The following is a 23502-nucleotide window of genomic DNA, read 5'->3' on the forward strand; positions in this document are numbered from 1 at the left end:
GTTTGCAAGGACAGAGGTGCTGTTCTTGGTGATCGAGTCCTTGGGTGTTGCAGCTTTAATAATGTATATCAGATGGCCAGTTTTGTTTGGAGGAAATAAATACTTCTGGACTACGTATTTATTGTTAAGTATTCATAGGTTACAAAGTCTGCCATGTTTCACCCCGGACTGCTGCATTTCATTTGAAGATGACACATTCATAGAGAGGGGAGAGTTCTGGTAAAAAGTGCCTCTACAGCAGAGGGATCTTACCAAGTTCTGATGATGTCTGTACTGCTACATAATTGCAATGAGGGAATTACATCTATTTGATAATGTCACTTTGCCTACAAGCTGCTTGAAATAATGAAGGCAACGCAGCAGAATTGAAGCCATCTTAAAGATAAATGGCCAGGCCCTTCAGTGGTATAAAACAGTTGTTGATCTACTGACAGCAATGAAGCTACAGTTTTCTGGTTCACAGCTTGTTAGATTTTTGAAAAGCATGAGGTACTAAGGGGGTTGAAAACAGTTAAGCTGAACTACAGGATAAGGATGTTTTATTTGGTCATATTCCATAAAAAGTGTAAGTGAAGTTTGTGTATGTTTCATTAAAAGCAAATGTTTATAAGATTTTTCACGTGTGCTACTAACAATTACCACTGGCAGTTGATACCTTCATGTTTCTTTCCAAGCGTTTTTTCACATAAATTTGCTTCAGACTAGTAGTAAATGGAAGGTGATATGTGGATTACATTACAGTAATTGGTAACAAATCCGTTGGACTCCCTTCAGGGATGAACAGTGCACAGACAAATCTTGAGAAAATACAGGACTACTGTTATTCAGTGGGATTATTCATGAAATGTATTCTAGGTGACTTTTCAAGAAGATATTGAATCCTCAAAATATATTCTATTTTTATTTTATGTCACAGGCTTACTCAGGTAGGGTGCTTGTTTAATTGCTTGATTATTTTTTAACAACTGTATGCAACCTGAGCAGGTCCTCTCATAATATGCAAGTATCTGCTAAAGGATAGTGAAAAGTTCACAGAATTTAGTCTATAAGAGAGAAGGCTTAGAACCAACTGGATTTTAATAACCTGCATAGGGAGAAGTGATTTAGAATTTCATTCTGTGATTCAAGGACATCTGTGCAGTTTCCAAGGGGTTCACAAAACAAAAAAAAAAACACAAAACAAACAACAAAAAAAACCAAGGCTACCTCCTGTATACTTAGACTTTTTCTGCAGGTGTATTAATCTCCACAGGAAATTTTTTAGGATTCCAGAAATTGAGAGAGGTTGAAGGCTGCTGACTAGCCATTGAACAGGCTGGGAGCTAAAGTCAGCTAACAGCAAATTGGAAATAAATTGCAAAGTTTTGGTTAGTTTGAAATAGTAAGAATAATTAGATGTTGCGGGTGCCCCATCCCTGGAGGTGTTCAAGGCCAGACTGGATGGGCCTTTGAGTGACCTGGTCTGGTGCGAGGTGTCCCTGCCCATGGCAGGGGGTTGGAGTTAGATGATCTTTAAGATCCCTTCCAGTCCAAGCCATTCTGCGATTCCATGATTCTATGTTGAGTTGGCAGATTGTCCATATTTGCTTTACGTAATCTTTCTGAAGGATGTGCTTTAATTCACTGCAAGTTGCTGCTTTGATTGAGGAAAATTCCCCTGCCTTTCCTGTGTAGGAGGCAATATTAGATTATCAAAGTAGCTTATTCTGGCCTTAAAAGCAATTAATCCATGCTCAGCTCATTTTTATCATAGTCTTTGAGCAAGTTACATACCACTCCTGGGGTGTGGAAGTGGAGCAAATAAGATGATTTGCTCCATTTCCAGAGACCTGACTTGGCACTTTCCTCCAGACTTACGCTTCAGGCTGTCTCCATTTGACCCAGCTGTTAGCAAGTGCCAGGTTTTGGAGCTTCAGACTCAAGTGTCCAATTCTGATACTAATCTTATCACTATTTTTTCCTGTCATTTGTCATAAACAGTGGTGTGCCCCTCTAAGTCTGATGGGCCATTTGGCATTTTTGATGTGGTTGTGTGTCTGTAGTCATCTCAGAATTATGCCTATTTCATTAAGAGAAGACTTATGAAATGCTGATATTTTTGTTGGCAAAATGGAAAAATATCAAATTTAAAACAACTGAAATATCCAAGCATTTTAACATGTTTCTTTCATTAAAATAGTTTAAAAAGAAATTATTTCTGAAGAAAAAAATATAGATCAAGACATCATATGAAAAAAACAAAATGAAACACACCCTATTTTTATCTCACTGATAAAGCATGTAAAACTATTACAGAAAAGATTATAAAACTCCAGTAAGAGTTCCTGGAAATGTGTGGCTGTGGCAAGAATCTTAAGTCACTGATTTTTTAGATATATGTGATGTGTTTACAATGAATAAAATTAAGATTAATGGCATATGTTTTGCAGATGTCAAAAAAAATCAGGGAGTAAAAGGTTTAAGCCTTTATAACAGTGTTAATTACACAATTCCCTTTTAAATTACACCTAGGAAAATAATTTATGTATCTGGCAAAATATTTGAGTTGTGGAATATCACAAAGTTTTATTAGTTTCATTAATTTGGCAAGATTATAAAATAGACAACTAAATGAAATCTATGAACTAGGTGGCAGAAATGTTTTATTCTTTGGTTCTAAAAAAGCAGGTGCTTGAACTGAGGATATAGAAAATCTAATATCTAAAAAGCAATATCAGTTTTATGAGGTGACAATAGTATCTGGAAAAGCAGAAAAAAAATACCTTGCCTTCTCAAAATATAGGTCTGAGGGGATGCAGCCCAGATCAGGTTAATCAAAATATGATCAACCATCCTCCCTGCCAGTTACACCGTAAAGCCGAAACAAAGCTAAAAGCAGCAGTGCAATCTAAAATAATACAGCTTTTATGGAAGTGAACAAAAGTCTTATAAAACCAAGATGACAGAAGACCCTTCAAGCAAATAAAAAATTATTTTTTTTAGAAACTAAAATACTAATGACTCCTTACCCTTCAGTGAAGAGCCGTCTGTACTCTTCAGTACCCTTCAATAAGGAGCAAAGTAATGAATAACTGACTGTAGTTGCTCTTACAAAATTTTACCCATAGTAGAGCTTCTCCGAACATACAGTGAAGAAACTCTAAACCCACTTGGATAATTTGTTTCTGGTATGTTGGGCCAGTTAATTATGATGTACAATATTTGAAAAGAAAAAAGGTATAAAGCACTAACTCTGGATTCCCCCGTGGCTTTAGAGAATGAGATACAGTTATTCACTGCAGTGATGGACAGTTGAAATAAAAATTATATAGTAATGCTAATATATATTTTCCAGAAGGAGCTTATTTACAGACATTTTCAAGTCAGGTGGGACCGGTACGGTCAGAAGAAGACATCTGTTTTGATCTTGTCAATAAAAAAAAACATGTTTTTTTTGTGCTGGTAATTTCTGCCTCAAACCACAGGTTTCTCTAGAGCAGCTCAGGACTTTTTTTTTTTTTTTTCTTTTCTGTTTTCTAATGAAGTTGGTACAGAGAAATAGGACAGTGTGGACATTGGCAATCCCTTTTCTATATCTGTAACTAACATGATCTACAAAGATGGCAACACATCCTGCACCTCTTGGTCTTCACTCTCTAGGGCTTCATTCGGTCCCTTTTGCCTTGCGTGGCTCTGGCCTTTGGTGTTTTGATGGAAATAATGCTGAGAGCTTCGTCTTCCTTTAAAATTTTTCTTGGGAGTATTTACACTGGACTCTAGTATCCTGGCTGCTTAATTAGAAGATATCATACTTTCTAGATTTAGTTGTAGGATGTCACTAGGCCTTGGGATGATGCTGTATGTTGACACTAAGACCTCATGTAGGATGTCAAACTAAAAAGTCTCTTCTGTGGTTCAGTTTCTTATCTTACTATTCTCCAACCTCCCCAACCTATGTTTTATAATTATAGTTTCTCCCAAAGCAGTAGGGAAAATACATACATACGTACACATGAAAATGTGAACCATTTTTATACCACACAAAGTTAGAAGTTTTACACTTTCAGGAATTGCGCTGTTATCTATGCTGTAAGTGCTTGTATTTTCTTTGATTTCTGTTTTCCCCATTTTTTTTCTGAAATTCCCACTGTTTTATAGGATAAATATTTATGGGGCACAGCTGGCGAGTATGATTGCAAGTGCAGAAGAATGAGCAGACTTGCTTCAGCAGGTCACTGTTGAAACCCACCCACAAGGGCTGGCAGCAGAGATTGCCTCCTAAAAAGTTGCATTGTTTTCCACTCAGTGAATATGCCACTAACTAATGGGAGAGAAATGTTGAGAATCACTCAGTTTCTCTGAGATTTATGAACCTAGTTAATTGTTTTGTTCGCCTAATTTGTTGTAGGTGAATGGATAAAGTACTATTAATATTGAACTTTGAGCAAGAAGTTAAGGCCAGAATAGTCAAAAAGTTACTCATCTGCTTGGAATACCTCAATTTTGTACCAGGGAACAAAATCACATGGTCTTTTTAGAATGTGGATATACATAACTCACTTCAGTTCAAAGTGGAAGTATGTAACACCAAGCTTTGTGCCAATATATTATCTGTTCCTACAATAATCTTCCAAATAGCCGTTTCTGTAAAATAGAAGTGTTTATATTTTTGTACATTCTAGATACTCTGTCCAAGTTAAATATTTGAACAGACAACATGAAATTAGTGTTTATTACTTGGTCTCCAAAATAAAATGTATTTGATACAATGGAAGCGTTTGGGACATTTATAAATCTACCATCAATGTCTAAATATCAGTTATGTGACATAATACCTAGTATTTACTACATGTTCTTTTTATAAGCTCATTGGGGATGGAAGTCTTCCTTCACTGTTCCTTCCTTGTTTAGAAAATATCGCAGCTCAAGCAGAATGTAAACCTGTCTCATTCCAGAGACAGGTTTAGAGCACCAAGCTACAGCTAATCCTACAGCTGCATCCCATGAGGGCTCGTACTCACCCCTTGGCATCTCACATAGTTGTGCCCAGTTAGGATCCTACATGTTGAAATCACCACAAAGAGCACGATACCCCTCTGCTTCCCCCCTGCTATCTGCACAGTGACCCAGCATCACCAGAGGGTATTGTTACGACTGGTGTGAATCTCCTGCTTTTGCTCCGAACAGATGGCATGTCTCCAGGTACAAATATGGATGTGTAATTTTAAAAATGTTTTTTTACTTTCTTCTTTCTTTCCTTCTTTCTTTCTTGCCTCTTCATCTAACCCTAAATGAATATGGCAAATTGTCACTGGGGTAAAGCTTTCCAAAAGAGGCCCATTTTGCATTTCACTCTGAAGCACATCTCAGGTCAGAACAGAGTTGTTAGGGCAAGAAATATTCCTTGCCAGAGACATTTACAGGGGCTGTTCTGCCATGACTTGGTAGAACTTCACTCCAGAGTCTGAGACTGCCCAATGATATTCCTGGTCAGTTGATTTGGAGACAAGGCTTGGAATTAGCATCAATAATTAGATTCAGAAACAAGCGTGGATACACCAAAACGTATGCAACGTATTGAGTGATGTGTTCCTAATACTCGTTCTTGCCTGCTTCATATCGGGCAAATCGAGGTTTGTGTGGCTCTCCTTTTCTTCTTCAATGAGAGTTAGAGACAGAGTAGTGAAGCTCTTGGTCCTGGGGAAGAAGGTTGTCTTTGGAATAAACATCATGCTGAAAACTTTCCAGCCTAAGCCTTTCATTAATTTCTCTGTGTCATCTTAACAAATTTAAACTCTGTAAAAATTATACTGCAAGAAGTTCTCCCCACGTGTAATTTTTCCTCAAGTGAAGTGCATACCTTTCAAATTATAAACTTCCTACATGTCCTAGGAAAATCCTCACTGTATAAATAATTGAACTCATCTGCTGTGAACACAAGTATTCTTTCTCTAGCAGTCTAAAATATATGCCTAAATACACATCTTGTTCTTAGTGCTTTAAATAGTAATTACTCCCGTGAAGTCACTGGAAGCCCTTAAAAGGATTTGACGGTTTCCTCACAATCTTTTCAGTGAATGTAGTAGCTGGGCTGTGCAGTGCTACATCCACTGATAATTCAGCAGCTGAGGAACTCAGCAAAGCCTGCTCCAAACTTCTCAGCTGTTGACAGGCTTGACTTGCTGAGAACACTGGTTAAATATAGCACAAGCGAGCTGAGCTCAACAAAGTCATTGCTGTAACACTGTGTGAAGAGACCAGAAGAGGGGAAATACAATCTGAGAACTAAACTGCCAAAGCCTAACACCACCTAGCAACAGTTGAAAAAACTTTTAAACAAAAGTCTGGGTGAGACACAGACAGAGTATACCTCCTACTTCTCCTGCCTGGGATTTCTGCGAGAAGCAACTCAGTCCTCTGTTCTCTACCTTATTTCCTTCATTCCTTCAGCTGTTGGTAGACCTTGAAAAGTGGGAAAAGTTTCTCTCTTTGTGTTCTCCTGGGCTGGATCAGGCTACTGCTGTGGTAGTACTGTCGGACAAGCTACTGCGATCTGGCAGTGTAAAGGATCTATTCCTAAGTTCTTGCTGACAGGTAAGACTGAGCTAACCACTCTAATGAATTCTTTTTACAAGTGAGCTTCTTTGCTACTGATTATTGTCTGCTCCCTTCTATGACCAATCTTCTGCATGATTTGCAAACTTTAGTAGATAAAAGCTGGGATAAACATCTTGGATGTTTAGTTTAATGCTTTCATCACTGAAAAACGTTGCTCAAATAACTTTTTCAGTTCTTAGAACAAGCATAATCAAGTAGTTAGTAGTAATAGTTAAAAAAAACGTGTGTGGATTTTGACATGTATCTTGCTTGTATCTGCTCACATGCTGACAGAAGACAAACGAAGATTTAAGAATAGAATACATATCACCCCTTACCAGTGATAGTTTAGCAGCTATTAAAAAACAGTGACAGCCTGTGTGATAAGTAAGAGGAAATAGCCGTTCAGTAACTGAATTCACTGCATAGTTTGTGACCTAGCATATTTGTACTTTTTGTGTCCTTAATAACTTTCAGTGTGCAGGCACACCTGGTACCTTTAGTACTACTCCAGTAGCTCTTGGTTCTTCCTCTTGTAATTATTTATACCGAGAGAGTATTAATCTGATTGATTCATTAGCTACATAATCTGCATAAGGCAACTTTCCTAAAAACTGACCTTATGTTTCTTATATCCAGGTGTGCTTGAGCTGGGTCATTGTTTTTAAAGTGTTTGTTCCTTTTAGCAAAATTAATGAGAAATAAGTTCTCAGATCTTCTACCGTGACACCACAGCAGAAGCCTGTGTATCTGTTTGAATAACCTATGGTCTTGTAATGGTCATATAACTTAGGAGAGTAATTGCTCAGTATGATTTGCTTTGTCTAAACTAACAAAAGCTCTTTGGTCAATTGAGGAATGAATTTCCCTTGGTCTTTTAAACCCGTTTTCTCCAAATAAAATAAATTTGTTATCCATTATTTTTTAAAAGATGCACTGATTATGAATTCATCTGTAATATGAATTTAGTTATGAAGGCAATGATTTAAAGAATGCACTTAACACGTGCAAAAATTCTCTCTGCAGATTTATGTAGAATTGTCTCGGATGAAAAATATTTGTCCTAAGGAACGGACTGACTGAGTCTATGTTGACTGTCTACACTGACACTCAGTCTGCAGACTCAGGGACTGCCTCAGGAAGCGGAGAAGGTCTTGCTTTAGCTAAATCATTCTAGGTTCACCCCTGCATACTATGTAAATTACATCAATACCACATCTTAGCAATGATATGCTTGCAGATTGGATGAAACAAAATGCTCTGAAGCTACTTTGACCGGGTGGCTGAGAAAGTAACTGCCTTTGAAACAATAAGATAAATGAAGTGTTAGGATGGGGAAAAGTTCTTAAAAGCAAAAGTAATATAGTTTGCTTTTTATTTCATAGCAAGCGGCATCCTACTTAAGCACTAAATAGGAATATTTTTGGTGGCCATGATTTAATGTGATAATGATTACTGTGGAATTACTACACTATGGTATCCCAAGTCTAAATCTCAAAAGGAAACTTTGGTATTACTTTTTAATGTAGACATATCCTGAGAAAGTTATTTTTTCATAAGAAAGCTGTACAATAAGAAATAAAGCTGAGAAAATATGATTTATACAGTTTTTGTCTTCTTGACATTAGAGTGAAAGTTACTGTTTCTTATTTTCATTGAATTAATTTACAAATAAGAAAAACTGTGGAGAAATGTCAAACTTCACCTTCTGAATACATATGAATGACAAAATGTGGGAAAATATGCTAATTACCAACTGCTTTTTGGTTTCAGTTGTTGCTCAGCATGATATACAATTTAAAAATTTTAGTTTTCTTGTGGAATTTTTGCTTAGCAAAGCTTTTAAATGAAAAGGGGAAATTTATTAGCCTCAAAATTTTATCAAATGAAGAAACTTTGGAAGAGTCTGATAGCAACTTCTAACTCTAACACATGGAGTTGTGGTTTTACATACATCTGTCTTCCTCTCCATTTCAAAATGGAGAAGGAGGCTAAAATTACTCTTCTCAACAGGTGTCCACAAAGAGGCTCTGAGATTTTCCAATCAGATCTGTGGAATATGCAATGTGGCTATTCAACAGATGGTTTCATTTTTGAAGAATAGCCAATTCTACTAATGATTACAGTGAAACCAAGCTCAATTTTATATCAAATCAAAAAGTAATTTAGGTTTTGGCAATATTCTCCTTTGTAGAGATTTTATTGGAAGACAAGCACACTCATTTATTTTCCCTCTTCTATATTATTTTGATTTTGTTTATATTCCCATAGCTGTGGAAAATGAATGATACCATTCATGGTGCTAAAGACTGTGTATCCCTCCCAATCTGAATCCACTTCCAGACTCTGCCTGTGGCTCATTCTTCCACCTTCATTATAGCAATATTATAATTTATGACCTCTTTTAGCCAATCTAGTCACAGTTAAAGTCATCATCTTAACTGAGTATCTTGTCATCACCCCCATCTTTCAATCTCTTTATAGAACGTCTGGTTCTTTTTAACGCCAGATTCAAAGACCTGAAGTTCATCTTCAAGGCTCACCACAGTTCTGCCCCTGCCTGTATCTGCTGTGATTTACCCTTACTCCTCCCACTTGTATTTGGTGGACAATTAATCACAACTGTGGTGTTAACTGGTCCATCATCTATGCCACAGGTTTCAGTAAGCTTGAGACTGATCTAGTGAATAAATTCTCTATTGTGCCTCTCAGTGTAGCACCTGGTGCTACTGTCACATAAAGACTAAACTTCTCTACAAACCAAGCTAAGCTGACCGAGGTAGGACTCCTGAAGTTGTGTTTCCTGGTGGCAGTTTGAAAGTAAGCACAAGTATGTCAGAAAATCTCTACGTTTTCTAGCATCTCCTGTTGTGGTCCTCTGGATCACAACTTTGCCAGTGTAGTTGTTTCCATACTGAAAGCTTTTTACTGATACAAATGTATCAGTAAACCTCCTGCTGATAGGAATTCTGTTGGCACAGATTTCCATACGTGCTTAATTTAAGGCTTTTGCTAATCTCATCTAACTCAGTTGTTGTGCCCCCAGGCATAAATTAAAATTGTGCCTCACAGTTGCACTGAGGCAGAGGCCAAGTGTATGCCACTGAATTCAAAGTGAGTTTTCCTTAAAGTTTAATAAGATCAGGTCTTAGTGTTCAATAATTAATAGACAAATTTCCAGTCCCCTCAAGAGCATTTACCAAAAGAGATCATCTATATTAATGTCCTTTTTTTTTTTTTTTTCTCAAGAGACATCTTACTTTTTCTCTCATTTCCTGTTTCTTCCCTTCCTTTCTCAAGGAGCTACTGTTGCAGTTTGCCATACTGTTTTAATACATAATCTGAATCTGGGGGAGGGATTTTGCCCTACTGCATATCTGAAATGCCATTTGGAGAAACAGCTATAATGTGTTTGAAGAAGCCATATGAAACAAGACAAACTAGAAAGAACTCCATCTACTGATACTTCCTATTTCAACAAACATATTTAGTATTTAAAACCTGAGATAAGAACTGAAATCAAGAAGGAGAAAAATGTGCATGTGACAAGATAATGTTATCTGCTACACAGAAAAGTTTAAATGCTTCTTTGTAAGAAGCACAAGTGCCTGTAATTTTCGGTTTCACCATCTTATTCTGGTGGTTTTCTTTTTAGCTTTTTCTCTCTTAATTTCTGTCAGTGTTTCCTGCTGAAGGTTGTTTCCTGATTTTGTACATAATGCCAGCAAATTTCAGAGGTCAGTTATCATGTAAAACAGACGAGAAGTCAGAATTATCTAGGGCATAAAAGTTATTCTTGATACTGGATCTAATAATTAATATTTCTTAACTTTTCTTTTTCTCACTTAGTAGCTAGTATTTGTACAAAGTTAGTGTTACTAGGAAAAAAAAAAGACATTTTTAGCAGAGTCCTTTAATTATTCTTTGAGGTACTGGCATCCAAAGGACAGGAACAATTGTATCTGTTTCCTGTTGAGGAGAGGCTATGAGAGTCTCTGATGTTGCAGGTTGTATGATGTCTAATGTATTTGTGAAAATCATGGCTCTAATGATTACATAGTGTCCTTTTTTTTTTTTTAATCGAAGATGGCTTTGCCCTATCACTCTCATTCTGCTTATACTTTCTCCAAGTAAAGCATGCAAATGCTAGATGCAAAGGTGATATGTAAAATTACATAGATTGTGATTGCCTCCAAAATGGTTTACACACTTTGCAATTACAGAGAATGAAACAATTCCTACAATTAAAGGCATGTATCCTAAAAGCACAATTATGGGCTATTTTGGAATTATTCTTCTAAAGATACACAGCTGTTAAAATACATGATATATCCAGGGCTGTTTAGAGAGTGGTGTTATTGAGGTAATGAAATAGCATTACTTTTTTTCTTCCTTTCCAGTTAATAGAAAATCACTTTATGTGGTATGATAGAAATGAAAAAAAAAAAAAAAAAGAATTCCAACATCCACATCCTTAATTTTATGGCTCTACGAGAGCTGAAGCTTAATCAGAAAAGTGCATATGTGTGTGCACATGTGCATGCTTTTTGTGAGAGCAGAAATGTTTTTTGGCATTAGAGAATGCATTGCTGAAGGAGTGGGACAAACACATGCGAAGTACAGGGAAATGGGCTGGAGCCTGTACTTTTTCCCTTAAATGGGCAACCCGTCTAGTTGCTGTTAGCTGACACAACCAAAGGGGTGTGTGAATCTAAAAGATTGCTGTACGATGTCCAAATAAGTTTCATTTCAGAGATGATAAAGCTGCAATTAAAATCTTGATCATTTATTATGTGAATAGACTCATCCAGATAGAAAGCAGTGGGGTTTCAGAAAAAGAGCAAACACCTCACTGGATTAGCAAAAAAACGTTTTGAGTTTGATTTATATACTTTAACAGCTCTTTAATACAGTAAGGATTGCTTTCTTTGCTTTTCCTTTTTGGGGAAATGGTGTCAAAGTGTATAATGTTTTGTGATTTATGTTGTTCAAAAAATTTTTCCAGTGCATATGCAAAAGTAATATTTTGGAAGCTAAATCCGCTTTCTATCTGAAGTCCAGAGGGGCTTATATGTTGGGGAGGTGCGGGGAGTTATCTAACTAGTGCTTTATGGCTGTGGACAGCAAGAGCTACAGCTTCACTAACGAACTTTCAAAAACTGAGAAAAAGTGGATTTTACTGTAATAATAGGGAATTTTTAGGAACTGGTTTTAAGGCTGCTTCTTTAAAAAAAAAAGTAAAGGAAAATGAAAGGTCATGTGTCCTTGGTAAAAGAATTTTCATTAGAGTTTATCAGACTGCTTGCATTTTTCAGAAAATATAAACCAAATGAATGCAACGGAAAGCAGGAGACTCTTAACATCAGTGTAATCGAACTGCTGCCAACTTGCCTTGTTTATCTAAGAGATCTCTGTGAAAATAAGGTCTTTCCCACACATGCATGAGTCATAGGATGTAATGGGGCTAAGCAGGCTTGCTTCAAGCTTTCTAATGCACACATATCTAAACTAACCTGTTTTAGTGCCTGTTCCTGTAACTAAATGAGATCTAGCCAGACAACAGGAAGGGAGAAGTGGTGGTGAGTTCATGATGCTATTTCAGTGCAATAACCTGAATGCTTAAGGAAACGATGCAATTTCCATTTATTGGGAAAATTACAGTTACTGTGACAACAAATATACACTAAAGAAAACATACACGGTTTATCCTCGAGTTCAAATTTGTGAAAATAGTAGATAGGTTATTCATAAAACCTCATACTACCCGGTTATGTTACTCAAAGTACATTCTTACTTTTAAAATACATAATTCAGATTCTTGGAAAAAATACTCATTTAAAAACCGTAAGCAAGAACATACATGAAAGGGTGGCAAGACACACGTGGCTAACCATGATTGGTTCAGTGTTGAGCTGACAAAAGTAATAATAAAAAAATTAAGCATATACTTATCATGCTAAGCCTATTCAAATCCTTTGCCTGTGATTCATAATTACTCCCAAAATCTCACTTGTCCCACATGTTTAATCACAAACCATCTTGGATCTAAATTTTAAGGTAAAGTTTACAGGAGGTCTTCTGTTATATCTCAATTTTCCCACTTTTATTATTCCACATGATAAAAGAAACCTGAATAGTATTTCAGTAGATAAGGATTTCAATTCCTCAATCTGGTTTAAAAAAAAAATAGAGAAAAATTGACATTCTGATTTTTGATTTTGGGTAGTAGGCAGAAGGAAGGGAACCATGACCATGCTAGATGCCCTCAAGCATGTCAAACAGCGCAGAACAAGATGTCCCTTCTGCACAGAGGGACACACATGGCACCAGACCTTCTGAGTGCCAGGGAAACCATGTTGGTATGAGGCAGCTGGCAGTGGGAACCACTGTTGCTTTGAGTGGCAGAAACGAAAAAAATGAAATCCAAGTGACAAGAGATATCACATTGCAAAGAGTAAAAGATGGAGTCACAGCTGAGTGTCCTCTGAATGGGAGCTGCCACTTACGGGATTCCAGGACCAGAATTTAAGTGTAAGGGAATGCCAGAGGCCATCCAGTCTCACTCAAAGCGGGGCTAGTTGTAGAGTTTGATCAGATTGCTCAGGGCTTTGATTATTTTCAGTTATCTTAAGTGCATCTTAAGTGCTTTCAGGTCTCATGTCCTGTTTGGTTCACAAAGTTTTGAACATGGCTAGCTGAGTAATATTTTGCTGGTGATGATAAACACTGTATTCATATCCATGTGCTGTAATACAAGATGACTGGAGAGATGGTTGAAAATAACATAAATCATGGTCCTTTGGTTGACACTTTCAGAATTGCAGAAGATGAAATATCTGTTGTTTTTTGTTTGTTTGTTTTGTTTTGTTTTTGTTACGTTTGCTGTGGTATATCCTTAAATAAGCATAATAAGAACCAAAAATCTCATTTGTAATTTGCTACCCTAGTTTATATCAGCTATTAAAATGTACTCCCTCCTCCTTCTCCATGACACATTCTGTTTCAAAGCCAAACATTTAGAATTATGCCATTAAGATGACACCTTTCTGCAAATGAATTCTGAAAAAATGTCAAGTGTACTTCATCATTATGTTTTCAGCTAGTCCAATAAACTGAAAGACTGGCATAGAGATAGTAAAGAATAAGCAAATAAGGAAGGAAAACAGAGATTTTGAGGAAGGAAACCCTGGAGACTGCTGCCAGCTGTTGAGTTCACTTTTCTTACTGAAAACCTCTTTCCAATTGTATCCTAATCAGGAACATGGAGCGATACACTTATGGCAAACAAGATTCCTAGGTGGACTTCTGGTTAACCTGGGAAGAGCTTAGGCTCTAGAAAATCTCTTAGTTGTGGAAGCATCTCGATTTACCTGGTGGTGGTTACTGTAGCATAAAGCAAAGGCAAAGCAGTGGTCTTGTGGAACTCAAAGGGGTGGGACAGGCAGTCTTACCATACAGGATTTCTCACACCTATGGTACCTTTCTCATACCTAGAAACAGGTATTCTGTTTCTCTTTAGGGGGATCAGCAAGTAATATTCCTAAAACTGGATGCTGTAACTAGAATTTTGCCGTCATCAGTAGAGACGAGTGGAAAAAGCCAAGGGAATTCTCACTGCCGGTGTTGTACAGAGGTCTTGGATCCCACCGTGTTTGGCTAGAGCAAACTCAGCACTTGCTACAGAGAAGAACTTGAGCTAATATCACATGCACACACAGAGGTCATACATATTACCCTTGGAGCTTCTTAAATACAGGCTGCCCAAATGCAACCATAGGGGTTAAGTTAGTGAGAAAGCTACTGTGATGTAGGAAGATGGGACCATGCTCTGAAAGACACCAGAGTGGATTAGGACAGACAAGAAGTCCTTCAGCACAAGGCCAGCAAGCGTAATGTTTTAAAGCTTAGGGCATCTAAATCACGTTAACCAGATAATAGCATCTTTAATTACACTGCCTTGAATCCATATGGCCAATGGTTTTAATAGTTTATGAGTTGGAGAAAAAATTAACTAAACTGATTTTCCTACTTTCAGAGAATACTTTCCTAACCACAACATTATTTTGTCTTAAACTAAAAGAGGATAGATTTAGATTATGCACTGGGAAGAAATTCTTCACTCACTGGGGTAGTGAGGCACTGGCACAGATTGCCCAGAGAAACTGTGGATGCCCCATCCCTGGAGGTGTTCAAGGCCAGCCTGGATAGGGCCTTGGACAACTTGATCTAGCGGGTGGCATCTGTGCCTGTGGCAGGTGAGTTGGAGTTAGTTGGTCCATAAGTCCCTTCCAACCCAAGCCATCCTATGATCCTATGATTCTATGATTCTGTGATTTTTGAACAGCTTTTATGAGAAAGATGGAGGGGCTACAATGTCAATAGCCTTGAGACAGAATTGATCTATTTGTAAATGGAAATGCAGGACGGGATTGTTGTGGTACATGAGAGGGCTCAGGAGGACATGTTCAGGGCCCGCTCTGTGAATGTGAAAGTTGCCTGGTTCTGGAAAAACAAATTCCCAGCAGTAATACCGGTTTCTTGTCCCTGCTCAGTCCCTGCTATGAGCCACATCACCTATAGCGCCATGGTTCTCTGAGAACTGAAGTACCAGAAAAATCTGTGAAGCTAGCTATGGACAGTGTAGTAAGTTTCTCTTTAGCTCCAGTAGTACAAAGGAAACACAGGAATGTATCAGGAATAAACTGAATAATCTATGAAAGTGTCCAGTAAATACCCTGAATGTAATAACAGTTTGTAGCAGCTTCTTAAGAAATAAGCAGGGCAGGAACACCAATTCTGCAGGCCACTACTGTCAGCTCAAAAAATCCCTCTAAAGCAGTAGCAAGTACTTAAGCATGTGGCAAGCGTGACTGCACGCAAGGAGAGTTAATTTAGATACCTCCAGCATTAGTTACATAAACAAAGACTAAATTGCACTACAGGGAATAGACTGTAAGAGTGACAGGACATCTGATAGATTGCTTATTAATGAGAAACACTGGTAAATTCATGTTTCATCTCCAAAATATTTGTGTCATGTTTGAATTTTGTTGTTTATCCCTTTCAGGTAGTTTTACTATAAAACGTCAGGTGTTAGATACATGCCGTGGGGAGAAGAAGGCTGGTTAAATGGCTAGCTTTCACATCAGTGACTCCTTGTACGACTCCCAGCAAGCTATTTACTTCAGTACTTTTAATAACACCTGGGATGTTACAAGGATAAATATAGCAGTGACTTTGACACCCTGAGATGTTGCAGTATTGAACATCATGTCAACAGCTTTGAATAAGGAGATTTAAATAGCCTTCCTTGGAAACCAGATTCTACTGGGAGAAGTAGGAATAGCAGTTGAATTTATGTGAGTGACAAGAATATGTATTTTTAGAGGAGCTCTCCAGAGGGAAGCATAGCTGTGCCCTGACTTGTGGGTAGCAAGCAATTAGCCATATGCAGCAGAAAAAGGAAAGAGAAGGACCAGGGTTGTGACCAGGATGCTATGACAAGAAAAACATGCCAAAATAGGAGCCAAACTAGTGTCAATACTAAAAGGCTTCAAGAAAAAGAAAAACAGTCCCTCAGATTCAGTTGTACCAGAAGTAATTCACAGGGCAGAGAAAGTGCTGTCAGCTCCTGGGGGTGTTATTTTGCTAAGAACTGCTACGGAGCTAAAGGTAACAGAAGTCCCCATGAGTACTAGTGGTATCGGTGGTGGTCTGTTTGCTTTTTTGTGTCAAAAGGAAGGGACAGAGAGTGTTCAGGACAAGCAGCCTGGTACAAGAGGGAGGGTGCTGAGGGAAAAAAAACAATTTGGTGGGAAAATGTTGGTGCCTTTGAGGGAAGGGGTGGATATGTGGGGAAACACTGTCTGGCACATAGCTGTCCCAAATCAGCTGGTGGTGGGGCATCCCCAGAGCTGCCATGGGGATAAGGACAGGCCCCACTGACCGAGTGTACTGGCTGGGGGAAGAGAGAGCTCCTGGAAAACAGGAGCAGCCTGTGGTGCTGCCTGGCTCCTGTAGGCCCAGCAGGCGGCTTGGGTCTCTAGGCCTGCCCAGTTGGCCAAAGCAATGGTAGCAGCTCAGACGGCTCTCTCAGCAACTGGCATTTTCAATAAGGACTTACTCTAGGAATTAGGTTAACATTACATGATTCATCTTTAATTAAAAACAGAGAAAAAATAGAAGAAAAACAAACAAACAAAAACAAACACCACAGCCCTCACAGCTTCAAGAGTTGAAGGCTACAAGCTCTGGATCTGACACCAGAAGGCCACTGAAAAGATTCCACAATGTATTGCTTTAAAATCTCCTGAAACCATGGCTTTGCAAGCTTGACTCAAAACTTTGTACGAGCACAATTGGCAATACCATTAGATAGGGGATTGAGTGTGGGAGCAGGAAGGAGTCCAAGACTCATCTATTTGCCATGGCACACGTGAAGCAGGCCAAGGTTTGCAGGCACAGCTGCCAAAATATAGCAGAAGGCAGCCCAGGGCTGTCACACTGGCCCTGCCTTGGTTTAATGGCAGCAGCAACTGTGACAAAGGGCCCAAAGCTACTCGAGAGAGAGGTAGGAGATCTGGCATTATTTATTAGTTTACTTGAGAGCCTTCCTGTGGAGGGAAAGAATTGGGTAATAAATTGCCCTTCCACGGATTTCGTAAAAGGAAGATCAGCTCTTTATCGTAAGAGCTTCTCCTGATAGAAATAAAAGGTGCAAAACATGGAAGTCCAAAAAGCCACCACATACCTGGAAGGAAAGGAGTGACAGGGGTTCATCTGCCCTGTACGCCCTGCTCTGCCCCAAGCAGCAGTGGCATCTGTAGTCCTCCCCTGGGACAAGATGTGGGGAAAGGTTGTGGGAAGAGAAGGAAAGCACAGCTACCAAAAAAGGAAGAGTGAAAAATGAAAGTCTCCTGGGTTGGTTATATTAACCTGCAAGAGCAGGGAGTGGAAAGGAAAAGAAACCAGCAGCACCCTTTTACAGGATCCCCAGCTAGCTTTAGGAAAACAGTTATTTTCCCTCAATGTTTCCCGTGGTAACAACATTTTAAGGTCTGCAAAAATGCTAGGAAGCTGTATATGTATTGTAGTGCTGTACAGAAATGGAGCAACGTTTCAGCAAATGCTTTATTGTTGTGGTGAGGGGAGCTCCTCCCCACGTGTATGACAGCAGCACTCATGCTCTTACAAGGCTGTGATAGAGCCTTCATCACTCTTCAACACACTATGTGTCCAGAAGATTTGTTTAAAAGTCTACAGTAAATCGCATCATATCAGTTTTTCGTTTGTTTGTTTTCTGAATTTTGTGGGTTCTGTTTTAGTCTCTTGTGTGTGTGTGTGTGTGTGTTGTGGGTTTGGTTTGTTTTTTTTTGGGGGGGTGGTTGTGGGGGTGTTTTTTTTTTCTTTTTTTTCCTTTTATAGAGAAAGAACAAAGTAAAACCTGCAGGGTTTTGGACCTGCCGTCCCAAGGCTGAGCCTAATATCTAATCTCTAAGCTCCCCTGGAAAGCCTACTTCATTCTTGTTTTCCTGGTATTCAGACAAGGGACTCTGAGAAATGGACAGCCTGTAACTTCGTTTCAGGGTGGTCATTTGGTTGCTTCTTGAATCAGGCAGCTTGAGATGCTTGAAAACAACTCCATGTATCTCCCCCAGAGGATACATATACATCACATCTCTGATGTGTCTAAGCTCCCTTGGCCTCTGTCCAGGAACATCCAGATTTCCTGACTCATGGCAATGTACCCTGTCTGGTTGTACTTCATTAGCAGCAGCTCAAAAATCAGAACAGTATTATGCTGTTGCATAAGTTTTTCCAAGCAGTAAACAATAACACTCCACCACAAGCTTTATTACATTTATCTTGGAATTCAGGATCCCGAAGAGACTGCAGCTTATTATTTTCTTTAATCATTACCCAAAAAGACTTCAAGATGTTATTTTTTAATAAATATTTTCAGGATAGATACGTATCTTATTAATGAAATGTTCTGAAAAGGGAGAAGAAAATCCTACAGAAGCTACAATAAGATAAGAATTTTCTTCCAACTGAGAAACGTGCTTATGATTTTATATTATTTTATCAATATTGTCATATCAGCACTTACGCACTGAAACACTGCAGGCAAATTTAGGGATGCAGAAGCTGAAAATAATTACTAGGAAAAAAATACATTGTATAGGTGTAATAACATACCTCTCAAAAAGTCCCATTCTAAATTGATCTTTACTTGCATTTCAGGTTTTTGTTTTGAACATTTTAAAAGCAGGAACATTATCAACTGGCTCAAAGTAGGCTTGAAAATAAACAGTCTACGGCTATTAATGGGGTTCATTAAAAGAAAACTCTGTCTGACTCGAAGGTTTATTTTGGAGCTACGATTGCTCCACTCCCCTGCTTGTGGCACGATGCAGCTGCTCTTTCTTTAATATTTGTGCTGACAGCTACAGCTGACAGATAACATTTCAGTTCACCCCAACATCAACGCTATCTGAAGGCTCCCTTACTTAGGCTGAAAATGCTGGCTTCCTCATGGCTTTACCTGCATTGCAGCACAACTGTGTGACTATGAAATTAGTCATATCACTCGTTTGTAATGGGGCACATATAGATAGATGGTAACACACTGAAAAATAGGTTCAGGGAGCAAGGTGCAAAGACCGGAGAACCTGAGTGGGTTCAGCGAGAAGGGGACACAGGAATAAAGTAGCCAGTGTTTTACAACACAGTCAGTCGCTAAAAGGCTGCAGTTAAGAGTTTTATTTTTATGAAATACCAGAGGAGACAGGAGTTTTCTAGCCAAGGGAGAACATCTTGGTGTTCATGTAGTCAAAGTGTGAGAGGATTTCCCAGCCTCGGGGCAGGCACAGCTCCAGCCTGGGTGAGCATTATGGCAGCAGCCAGGCCATGTTCTGGGGGAGTGCATGAGCCATACCACGATTGCTGATGGTGCAGCAACAGCTCCTCATCTTTCCCTTGTTTCATCTCCCCTCCCACACTCTAAGAAAATATGCTCCTGGATCTGGGAATAAAAATAATAATGCGTACATAGACATGCAATATGTCAATTGTTATTTGTTGCCATACATTAGTTGTTGCGATATATATATATTATCGAGGTAGTTTTTTATATTCATTACCATTGTTAATACAAAACATATTTTCTCCATCTTAATGCATAATCTGCTAAAAAACAAACTTTGATTTCTCGGTTCATAAAAGTTTTTGGGTAGTAATCACTCAGTAGTACTGTGATGCACACAAAATGAACTTTTCACAAATATAAGACCTTTCCTCCTAGACAAAAAAAATAAAAAATAAAAAATAAAAAATATACTTGTTGCAGAGCTCCCAGTTCTGCCCTTGAGCCTCCAAAGATGTAAGAGAGGGGAAGAAGAAAGTAGAGGATAGGTTTGAGAAGCAGACAGCAAGAGAGAAACCCAGACAGAATGGTGGGAGGGAGATACTGTTCAGTTAGTCCTTTAAAGGATTCCCAGGAAAATTAATTATGATTAAGTCTATGTATATCTTTGTACTTTTTGGATTAATGGTTGAACCTAAAAATAAAAATAAATAAATGCTTTGCTATATTTTTTCAGGATTTGCAGTGAGGCACATTAGTTTTTGTTTGCTTTAAATATTTTACCAGACAGCAAAATACTGTTTTTCTTATGGGGCTCCTCTAGCAAAATTTAAAGAACAGGAAGGCAAGTGGGAGTTTGGAACCATGAAAAAAAAACACAAAGCAACCCACGAAGGAAAAGGTTAGGATACTTACTATGAGATAGGGATTAAATCACAGTCCTCCACCTCCCAGGAAAATACTTTAAATGTGAATTATTCTGGGATGACTGCTTCATTCTCTGCATAGAATATTTTTCTACTTTATATGAAATACTTAAGTATTTACTGGAGCAAGAGCAGACACTTGGGGAGACTCAAAGTTAAATGCAACGTCATAGAGTTTTCCTTACTCCATGCGACCCAACACTCAGTCACGTCAAATACCTGGTTTGAATCATGTGGACAATTTGAACAACAGTTTCTTTCTGTATAGTAAGAACTTTAAACAGTACTTGGCCTTGAAAGGGAATAGGGACTAGTGAAAGAAGAGGACACAAAACATTTTCTTACCATTTTTCAGCCTCACTCTGATAGTACCTCTGGCTTCTTGTGACTTTAGTGTGGGAAAAAAAGATCAGACATAGCAAAAGGAACTGTTTCTCCAGTTCATACACCACATTTTCATTTCTTTTCTCTGAAATTACATACTGAATTTAACCCGAATCTCCTTCAGAGTACTCAAAACCATGGTTTTAGGTGGGATGAGTTGTTTACTAGAAGATATCACCCAGCATAATTTCAGCTGCAGCATCTACTCAGGCTATTCTGCTCCCAGTCCCCCTGCAGTGGGAATCCTCGTGCAGGTGCTCTGGCTTTTCTCTAGGCCACGGGACTTGACACTAGAAAATTTGGAGATTAACTTCATATTCCCATTTCTCTCCATAGATATAAGAAGAAAGCACAAGTCATCACTGAAAAAAAATATATCTACCAGTACAAATAGATAATACAGTGTCATCGTGCTATCAACAAAGCAATAAAACCTAGGTTTCCTGAGCCACTGTGAATCCAGTGGTGATAGTAGATTATGTAGCCTGTGACAGTCTAAGAAATACCTAGAGTATGTACTGTTGTGTTTTAGTTTTGATTTATTCTAAATCTCTTCTTTGGTAGAATTCTTTTTTTCCACAGGCTTATCAAGGGTGGTAAAACTTTAGCATTTTTTCATGCAGTTCGCTCAGTCCAGCAGAATCTTTCAGACTCTAACTGAAGAGTAGTGTTGCATCTATGTAACTCCTAAAACCAAAACATTTATTTATTTATTTATTTATTTTATGGAAAGAAAGCCTTTCTTAAACAGCTTGCATTAAAGCTTCATTGTAGTTTAATAGGTCAGAATTCCCAAGGACATCGCAGAGAAATCTGGCAGAGTGTCAGATAGGTTCATCTTAAAAATGCTGTCATAGAGCATTACAGGCAGGAAAACATAAATTGCAGATGTTATGTTGTTTTTTTTATATATTTTCAGAATGCTGCCAAAATAGGTCATTTGCAGATCAAATAAAGGAAAAAACTTAGTAAGCTTGGCTGAAATTGTTATAAGGAATATTTAGACATTTCTAAGGGCATCTGAAAATGTACTGTCTGTGTCAGCTCACCAATCTTCAAACCCTGTCCTTTTTTCATGTACACTCTAAGAAATCACGTAATCCACTGAGAATATGATAGTGAATGTGAGAACGTACACTGCTTCTGTTTCATTTACAAATGAAAATATTTGTAAAATATGAACTGTGTTAACAAAAGCTGTGTCTTTATTTTAGCATCTTTTAAAAGGTTTTTTTTGTTGTTTTTTTTTGAACACGGAAGGGAATGCATTTGTTGATAGGCAGTCTTATGAACACAGCTAGATACATTCTCAATCTCATCTGTTTAATTCTAGCAAGAGAATTAGTTGATCTAAGTGAACTGCTTCAGTTGCTTTATCTTAAATTTTCTGTGCGAGTCCTTCCTTAAAGTCATGGGAAATCTGGGAAAATCAGGATGTTCCATCCAAATACTTCTGTGAGGCTTACACAGATTTCTCTGACCTAGAAAATAATCTGAAACTCTGTTAACAGAGGCATTTAAAGGATTTCTGTTAGTCTCTGTTTTGTCATAATGCTAGCAAAATATAGCTAATCAGCTCTGAATTAGCAAGAGATAAAAATATGAAGTATAAATGTGAGCAGATATTAAGCTATATTAAAAGCCATGTATGCCAATTGACTTGCAATGATGTTAAGCTGGGACACAGAAGAGCAGAAATACTACAGAGCAAACTTATAGCAAGACGTCTATCTAAGTTTGCCTGACAATTTTCATTAAAATATCTAGTATTGTATGAAACACAGTTGCTTACAACTTTGCCAAACTTCAGTTGTTCAGGCTGGACGTCTGGCTGAGTCTGAATTGTTTTTGGAAGTTCCAACTAAAATGCTTCAAGCATTTCCAAGAATGAGATGAGAAAAAAAAATGTTGTTTGCCCATGTTAAAACAATCCCACAACCATTTTGCTGAAGTTTTAATGTCTCCGTGTTCCAGAGCAATCTACTGAGGTTCAGCTGGGGTACTGCTCAATGGCAAGAACTGACTCTTGCCATCCCTGCGAAAATTATGCCAGGCTAAGAGCCACTGAAAAAAAAACATTTCACGAAGGTCACCTGGCAGCGATTGGTAGCTGAATTCTCAGAATAGCCCGTGTATGCTGATGCCAGTCCAGTTGCTCACATCTCACCTGTTGCAGCTGCCCTGTGCACATGCCGTTCCCAGAAAACACACCCATCTCAGGGGTATGAGGCTAAGCAGTGCCCTTCCCACCGCTGAAGCCACAGTGCAGGAACTGAGGTGATGGACCTTGTTCGTCCTGTTTCAACAATTCTTCCTCAGCACAGCTTGTGACACAGTGGGGAAAAAAAAATAAAAAAGTGTGGATGGCATGATTACCCGTGCCACTGGGAAGGGAGAGTGGAGAGGAGTAGTATTGTGACAAAATGTTGTTTAAGATTTTGTACCTGTCAGTCAGGAGCTCTTTGTTAGTGATAGGTATCATCCACCACCTTTGCCATGGGATGGAAACACTGTACAAATATGCTTCTATTGGCAATTTATTTGGGCCTTCAACTGACTCATTCAGAATCAACATTATCTCGGTTCATGTCTCTCTGTGGTCAGAGCTTTGTCATTGCTCTCTTTGGCACTCACCACTGCCCACCAAGCTGGATATCCCTCCGGGTCTCAGTGTCCACCTTGACTGACCTGCCAGCTATGAGCTCTAGAAGTGCTCTTCTCCGTTCCCTCTCCAACAGCTGCAGCAGCTCA

The 23502-nt window shown here is 38.5% G+C and overlaps 1 protein-coding gene across 5 annotated transcripts in view; it reads left to right on the forward strand.

Annotated features, from left to right (window-relative positions):
* Positions 1–23502, forward strand: part of FILIP1 (filamin A interacting protein 1) — a 131457-nt gene that overhangs the window by 19515 nt on the left and 88440 nt on the right. For 2 of the 5 annotated variants that reach the window (XM_048050429.2, XM_048050430.2), the window contains exon 1: positions 6076–6573. The exons of the other annotated variants lie outside the window; for them this stretch is intronic. The gene's annotated coding sequence lies outside the window, so the exon portion shown is untranslated. Of the gene's footprint in view, positions 1–6075; positions 6574–23502 lie in introns of those variants that run through there. 5 annotated transcript variants of the gene reach the window in all.

The sequence above is a fragment of the Anser cygnoides genome, chromosome 3 (assembly GCF_040182565.1).
Source record: "Anser cygnoides isolate HZ-2024a breed goose chromosome 3, Taihu_goose_T2T_genome, whole genome shotgun sequence".
Classification (NCBI taxonomy): domain Eukaryota; kingdom Metazoa; phylum Chordata; class Aves; order Anseriformes; family Anatidae; genus Anser; species Anser cygnoides.